Source organism: Nomascus leucogenys, chromosome X (assembly GCF_006542625.1).
Source record: "Nomascus leucogenys isolate Asia chromosome X, Asia_NLE_v1, whole genome shotgun sequence".
Classification (NCBI taxonomy): Eukaryota; Metazoa; Chordata; class Mammalia; order Primates; family Hylobatidae; genus Nomascus; species Nomascus leucogenys.
The window spans coordinates 35088362-35096311 of record NC_044406.1 but is presented as its reverse complement, the minus strand read 5'-3'; positions in this window follow the sequence as shown (position 1 = coordinate 35096311).

Genomic DNA, 7950 nt, shown 5'->3' with positions numbered 1-7950 from the left:
CTGATCATTAGAGAAATGCAAATCAGAGCCACAATGAGATACCATCTCACACCAGTCAGAATGGCAATTATTAAACAGTTGAGAAACAACAGATGCTGATGAGGTTGTGAATAAATAGGAATGCTTTTACGCTGTTGGTGGGAATGTAAATTAGTTCAACCATTGTGGAAGACAGTGTGGAAATTCCTGGAAAACCTACAATCAGAAATACCATTTGACTTAGGAATCCTATTACTGGGTATGTACCCAAAGGAATATAAATAATTCTATTATAAAGATACATGCACACATATGTTTATTGCAGCACTATTTACAATATCAAAGACATGGAACCAACCCAAATGCCCATCAATGGTAGACTGCTTAAAGAAAATGTGGTACATATGCACCATGGAATACTATGCAGCCATAAAAATGAAAGAGATTATATCCTTTGCAGGGGCATGGATAAAGCTGGAAGCCATCATTCTCAGCAAACTAACACGGGAACAGGACACCAAACACCACATGTTCTCATTCATAAGTGGGAGTTGAACAATAAGAACACATGGACACAGGGAGGGGCACAACACACTCTGAGGCCTGTCAGGTGGTGGGGGCAAGGGGAAGGAGAGCATCAGGACAAATAGCTAATGCATGCAAGGCTTAAAACCTAGATGACAGGTTAATGGGTGCAGCAAACCACCATGGCATTCATATATATATATATATAAACCTGCACGTTCTGGACATGTGTCCCGAAACATAAAGTAACAACAACAACAATAACAAAATGCTTTATGTAGCAGAAAAGAAGTGTGTACGTGTGTGTGTGTGTGTGTGTGTGTGTGTAGTGTCACTGTTCAAATGAAAATCAGAAAGAAAATCCATTGGTGGGATTCTCTGAGCCATTTTAAAAGAAATTTACATATTTTTTAAAATTTTATTTTTCTGTAAGTTATTGGGGTACAGGTGGTTTTTGGTTACATGAGTAAGTTATTTAGTCGTGATTTGTGAAATCCTGGTGCACTCATCACCCAAGCAGTATATACTGCACCATATATGTTGTCTTTTCTCTCTTTTGCCCCCTCCCATGCTTCCCCACAAGTCCCCAAAGCCCACTGTATCATTCTTATGTCTTTGTGTCCTCATAGCTTAGCTCCCACATATCAGTGAGAACATACAATGTTTGGTTTTCCATTCCTGAGTTACTTCACTTAGAATTACAGTCTCCCATCTCATCCAGGTCATTGCAAATACTATTAATCATTCCTTTTTATGGCTGAGTAGTATTCCATCACACACACACACACACATATATATATATATATATCAAAGTGACTATATATCACATATATATATATATATATATATCAAAGTTTCTTTATCCATTTGTTGATGGATGGGCATTTGGGTTGGTTGCACGATTTTGCAATTGTTAATTGTGCTGCTATAAACATGCGTGTGCAAGTATTTTTTTCGAATAATGACTTCTTTTTCTCTGGGTAGATACCCAGTAGTGGGATTGCTGGATCAAATGGTAGTTCTACTTTTAGGTCTTTAAGGAATCTCCACACTGTTTTCCATAGCGGCTGCACTAGTTTACATTTCCACTAGCAATGTAGAAGTGTTCCCTGATCACCTCATCTACACCAACATCTACTGTTTTTTGATTTTTTTATTATGGCCATTCTTTCAGGAATAAGGTGGTATTGCATTGTGGTTTTGATTTGCATTTCCCTGATAATTAGTGATGTTGAACATTTTTCATATGTTTATTGGCCATTTGTATATCTTCTTTTAAGAATTGTCTATTCATGTCCCTAGCCCACTTTTTGATGGGATTTATTGTTTTTTCCTTACTGATTTGAGTTTGTTGTAGAGTCTGGATATTAGTCCTTTGTCAGATGTATAGATTGTGAAGATTTTCTCCCACTCTGTGGGTTGTCCATTTACTTTGATGACTGTTTTTTTTTTTTGTCATGCAAAAGCTATTTTGTTTAGTTAGGTCCCAGCTATTTATCTTTCTTTTTATTGCATTTGCTTTTGGGTTTTTGGTCATAAAATTATTGCCTAAGCCAATGTCTAGAAGGGTTTTTCCAGTGTTATCTTCTAGAGTTTTTATAGTTTTAGGTCTTAGGTTTAAGTCTTTAATCCATCCTGAGTTGATTTTTGAATAGGGTGAGAGATGAGGATCCAATTTCATTCTGCCACATGTGGCTAGCCAATTTTCCCAGAACTATTTGTTGAAAAGGGTGTCTTTTCCCCACTTTATGTTTTTATTTGCTTTGTCGAACATCAGTTGGCTGTAAGTATTTTGGTTTATTTCTGGGTTCTTCTTCTGTTCCATTGGTCTATGTGCCTATTTTTATACCAGTACCATGCTGTTTTGGTGACTATGGCCTTATACATAGTTTGAAATCAGGTAGTGTGATGCCTCCAGATTTGTTCTTTTTGCTTAGTCTTGCTTTGGCTATGTGGGCTCTTTTTTGGTTTCATATGAATTTTAGAATTGTTTTTTCTAAGGCTGTGAAGAATGATGGTGGTATTTTGATGGAGATTGCATTGAATTTGTAGATTGCTTTTGGTAATATGGTCATTTTTACAATATTGATTCTACCCATTTATGAGCACGGCATGTGTTTCCATTTGTTTCTGTCATCTATGATTTCTTTCAGCAGCGTTTTATAGCTTTCCTTGATTTGATTCTCCACTTGGTCACTGTTGGTGTACAGAAAAGCTACTGATTTGTGTACATTAATCTTGTATCCAGAAACTTTGCTGAATTCTTTTATCAGTTCTAAGAGCTTTCTGGAGGAGTCCTTAGGATTTTCAAGGTAAATGATTATATCATTAGTAAACAGGGACAGTTTGACTTCCTCTTTACTGATTTGGATGCATTTTATTTATTTCTCTTGTCAGATTACTCTGGCTAGGTCTTCCAATACTACGTTGAAGAGGAGTGGTGATAGTGACAGTCCTTGTCTTGTTCCCATTCTCAGAGGGAATGCTTTCAACTTTTCCCCATTCAGTATTTTGTTGGCCGTGGGTTTGTCATAGACGTCTTTTTCTACATTAAGGTATGTCCCTTGTATGCCAATTTTGCTGGGGGTTTTAATCATAAAGGATGCTGGATTTTGTCAAATGCTTTTTCTGCATCTATTGAGATGATCATGTGATTTTTGTTTTAAATTCTGTTTATGTGGTGTATCACATTTATTGACTTGTGTATCTTTAACCACCCCTGCATCCCTGGTATGAAACCCACCTGATTGTGGTGGATTATCTTTTAGATATGTTGTTGGATTCAGTTAGCTAGTATTCTGTTAAGGACTTTAGCATCTATGTTCATTAAGGATAGTGGTCTGTAGTTTTCCTTTTGGTTATGTTCTCTCCTGGTTTTGGTATTATGGTGATGCTGGCTTCAGAGAATGAATTAGGGCGGGTTCCTTCTCTCTATATCTTGTGGAATAATGTCCACAGGATTGGCACCAATTCTTCCTTGAATGTATGGTAGAATTCTGCTGTGAATCTGTTTGGTCCTGGACTTTTTGTGTGTGTTGGTAATTTTTAAATTATCATTTAAATCTCGCTGCTTATTATTGGTCTCTTCAGGGTATCTACTTCTTGCTGATTAAGCTAGGTGTAAGATTGTCCCCAGGGCCTGAAAGCTTAAGGAGATGAATAAGTCCTCGCTTCTCAGGCCCAGTCCCAAGGCGCAAGGCCGCTTGTGTCAGCAGTGTGTGCGACAGCATGCGCCAGCAAGATAGCAGAAGCAGAAAAGAGCCAGTCAGAAGACAAGTACCCCTGAAGATTGAGAAAGAGGCCATCCGGGTAAAACATAGCAGTTACGTCAGACTAGGACACTTCCTGTTTACAGGAGACTGTAAAACATTTGTCCCGTCCTCACTTGGTGCTAACGCCATTTTAGGCCTCAGCCTGCCTGCACCCAGGCACTCATTAAAACAGCATGTTGCTCCACACTGCCTCGTGTTGTCTGTTGGCACACTCTCGGGGTTCAAACCGTTACAAGAACCTTATATTTTAGTGCTGAAATCTGGGAGGTGCTCAGGTCTGCGTCCCCCGTGGACCTAGCCTTCCACCCCAAAGAGCAGGCCACAGCAGCTGGACAAAGGAAGCTCAGCCTCCAGTCGCCTCTCTGTGCATGCACATTGGTCACTGATCTCGCCTACTGGTAAGTTTCCCCAGAAGCCCAGTTAACAGAGAAAAATCTGCACAGCCTCTCTTGGATTCTCCAGTCCAAAGCTCCAACATCGGTCCAAGAAGGCTCTGGCGTGTGCCAGGCACTCACTAATTATCTGGTCTTAGGGGGACGCCTCTAAGCCATTTAATCCTGTTCCAGGAACAAAAAAGGTAGCGGTGATGATCACTCCTTTTATCATCTCCCTCCAGCCATCCAGGATGGCCTCCTTTTCTCTGTTCTCCCAAGCCCACCCTCCATTATGGGAAACTCCCGGTCCTCTGTTCCAAAAAAAAAAAAATCAGCCCTCTAGGCTGCCTCATAAAAAAACCTGCAAACCTTAGGCCTCAAGCAAGATATGTGCCCTAAGCACCTTGTCTTTTTTTTTTTTTTTTTTTTTTTGCAATTCAGTCTGGCCACAATATGAATTAAATAATGGGTCCAAATGGCCCGCAAATGGAACATTCGACTCTACAATTCTAACTTATTTAAGCAATTACTGCTGACGACTGGAGAAATGGCAAGAAATTCCTTATGTCCAGGCCTTTTTACACTCAGATCACAACCTGACCTCTGCAATTCTTGCTTACCTGTTCAAATCCTTCCCCTCCATTCTAGCCGCCTTAATCACCTTTCTCCACCCAACCCTACCTCTTTTTTTCTCATTAAATCCAGCAGACTGCTGTCCACCCCTCCCAGCCCCTACCTCTTCCTCTCAACCGTCTTTTTTAACCCCCCAAGCCTCCTCATTGTCTTCTCAGCCGCCATCTTCCCAGTTAGCTGTATCCACTTATTTTCATACACCGTTCCCTCCTCAGGACAATTCTAATATTACCTATACCTATTCTCCTCCCCCACCGCCCTCTCCCGAGGCTTTTAAACCTATCCTGCCGCCTTACGCCCCTATCTATCCTCCACTGCCTATTAACTCAACCCTGCTTCCCCCTTCAAACTCTCAGAAGGAATCAGTATTTTAAACCTTCAGTTCATCTCCTAAGCCACCCCCAATGTTTGGCTCAAGCTCCAGAAGCTTGATGACGGCCCTCAAACCCCACAACAAGACCTTCTTAATTAAGCCTTCAAAGTCATTAACAATTGTAATGAGGAAAGTAAAAGGCAAAAACAGGCAGAGTTTCAAATGCTTGCCTCCACCATGAGGGGCCCTGCAGGCCCACGTGGCTGCAGCTCCACACAGAAGCCTCCTGACAATCCACCTTCACCTGGCGCCTATTTCAAGTGTGGCAATGAAGGCCACTGGTCCAGACAATGCCCAAACCCAGGTAAACCCACTAGTCCATGCCCCCTTCTGCAGAGGACCCCACTGGAAGTCGGACTGTAGGCAGCCCCCACAAGGACTGCCTCCAGCCCTTCCTGAGCTGGCCAAAACCTCCTACTTATATCTCATCAGCCTTGCCACTGAAGAATGATGGTGCCCTGGAACAGACACCCTGTCAACTACCTTTGCTTCATCCAAGCCAAGGGTAACCCTGATGGTGGCAGGTAGGCCAGTATATTTTTAAATTAATACCAGGCAACCTACTCTGCTTTACCTAATTTTTCAGGAACCACCCAGTCCTCCCAGGTCTCTGTTGTAGGAATTAATGGAAAAGTCTCCAAACCCCGAGTCCCCCGTCCACTTTTCTGCTCCCTGCACACCTTTTCCTTCACTCGCTCTTTCTTAGTACTGCCCTCATGCACAACTACTCTCCTAGGCAGAAATAGCTTTTCAAAACTCCACACTACTTTCCACTTCCACATTCCCCATAGTACCCAACACATAAACCCAGACCCCTCTGGGGCTTCTAACTTTCTTCTACTCCTCCAACCACCCACCTTAAAACGTGCAACGTTTTCTTATCCCACAACTGTAGTTAACCCTGCTGTTTAGGATACTTCCACACCCTCAGTCGCAGAACACCACACCCCCGCCCACATTACCCTTAAAGAGCCCACCCAGTTCCTATCACAGAAGCAGTATCCCATCCCCCAAGCAGCTCTCATAAGCCTAAAGCCTATCATTTCTCGTCTCCTCTCCAGTCAACTACTCCACCCAACAAACTCCCCTTTTAACACACCAGTTCTACTTGTGAAAAAGCCAGATGGAACTTATCACTTAGTCCAGGACCTCAGGCTACCAAGTCCAGGACCTCAGACATACCAAGCTGCACTCCCAGTATGTCTAGTAGTTCCTTACCCATATACTTTGCTTTCCGCAATTCCCTCCACTACCACCAATTTTTCTGTTCTAAACCTAAAGGATGCTTTTTTTTTTTTCATAATTCCTTTACACTCTGATTCCCAAAACCTCTTTCCCTTTATATGGAAAACCCCCGACACCCACCTTTCATGTGAGCCCACCTGGTGCATACTACCTCAAGGTTTCAGAGACAGCCTCCACTTTTTTGTGTCCAAAAGGCCCTTGCTCACGACTTCTGTAGCTTATCCCTAAAACTGTCCACTCTCTTTCTTTTTTTTCAAATTTTATTATTATTATACTTTAAGTTTTAGGATACATGTGCACAATGTGCAGGTTTGTTACATATGTATCCATGTGCCATGTTGGTATGCTGCACCCATTAACTCGTCATTTAGCATTAGATATATCTCCTAATGCTGTCCGTCCCCCCTCCCCCTACCCCACAACAGTCCCCGGAGTGTGATGTTCCCCTTCCTGTGTCCATGTGTTCTCATTGTTCAATTCTCACCTATGAGTGAGAATATGTGCTGTTTGGTTTTTTTGTCCTTGCAATAGTTTACTGAGAATGATGGTTTCCAGTTTCATCCATGTCCCTACAAAGGACATTAACTCATCATTTTCTATGGCTGCATAGTATTCCACGGTGCCACATTTTCTTAATCCAGTCCATTGTTGTTGGACATTTGGGTTGGTTCCAAGTCTTTGCTATTGTGAATAGTGCCGCAATAAACATACATGTGCATGTGTCTTTATAGCAGCATGATTTATAGTCCTTTGGGTATATACCCAGTAATGGGATGGCTGGGTGAAATGGTATTTCTAGTTCTAGATCCCTGAGGAATCACCACACTGACTTCCACAATGGTTGAACTAGTTTACAGTCCCACCAACAGTGTAAAAGTGTTCCTATTTCTCCACATCCTCTCCAGCACCTGCTGTTTCCTGACTTTTTAATGATGGCCATTCTAACTGATGTGAGATGGTATCTCATTGTAGTTTTGATTTGCATTTCTCTAATGGCCAGTGATGATGAGCATTTCTTCATGTGTTTTTTGGCTGCATAAATGTCTTCTTTTGAGAAGTGTCTGTTCATGTCCTTCACCCACTTTTTGATAGGGTTGTTTGTTTTTTTCTTGTAAATTTGTTTGAGTTCATTGTAGATTCTGGATATTAGACCTTTGTCAGATGAGTAGGTTGTGAAAATTTTCTCCCATTTTGTAGGTTGCCTGTTCACTCTGATGGTAGTTTGTCTTGCTGTGCAGAAGCTCTTCAGTTTAATTAGATCCCATTTGTCAATTTTGGCTTTTGTTGCCATTGCTTTTGTTGTCTTAGACATGAAGTCCTTGCCCATGCCTATGTCCTGAATGGTATTGCCTAGGTTTTCTTCTAGGGTTTAAACTAGATTTTCTAGTTTATACTACAAGGCTACAGTAACCAAAATAGCATGGTACTGGTACCAAAACAGAGTATGCTACTCTTTATTTCTGTGAGATCAGCTTTTCTAAATTACACCTATAAGTGAAATCACTCTTATTTTCTTTCTGTGCCTCGCTTATTTTACTTAATATTATGT